Here is a 635-nt window from a genome sequence, read left to right on the forward strand (position 1 = left end):
AGTTGTTCGAAGAAACCTAGACTACACAAGATGAACAACATCGTCAAGGCACAGAGTTGTTCGAAGTAACCAGGTTAGCGTCTAGCAAACGCACATGAGTGATCGGAACACAACTAGAAGCGACCAATGCAACCGACGACCAACAAACTTGCAACTCCTAAGTGAGAATATCAGACTACGCTACAGTCCACCAAATTGCTGCTAGAGTGGCCCCCTGCCCCGGATCGTGGAGCACCGATCGTACCGGCAAGCTGAAAGGACCGAGCGAACTGGCGAAAACGAGATCGCCAAGCTAGCGTCGGCTGTGAGAAAATGAATACCATACTCAAAGCCAATCTAAAGCCACCACTCAGACTAGAGATATGCACTCACCAATGACGCAATGTGCCGCCACTGCTGAGCCCATTGACATGGGTTTTCACCTGAAGCACTAACAAAAGGGAAGAAGGAGAGCCATGAAAGTGCCAACAACGAGGACGCGAAACAGCATTGTCGCCACCAGTGCCAAAGCGCAGAGCTTTCTCTCAACACCTCCCTCACCCATAACCGATGAACCCTAACTGTCGAGCCCACCACAAAGGGGCTACTCACCATGATTGAACTGGATCAGGGCTTGGCCACCACCACTAGCAGCC

This window comes from Triticum dicoccoides, chromosome 3A (genome assembly GCF_002162155.2).
Source record: "Triticum dicoccoides isolate Atlit2015 ecotype Zavitan chromosome 3A, WEW_v2.0, whole genome shotgun sequence".
In the NCBI taxonomy this organism is placed as follows: domain Eukaryota; kingdom Viridiplantae; phylum Streptophyta; class Magnoliopsida; order Poales; family Poaceae; genus Triticum; species Triticum dicoccoides.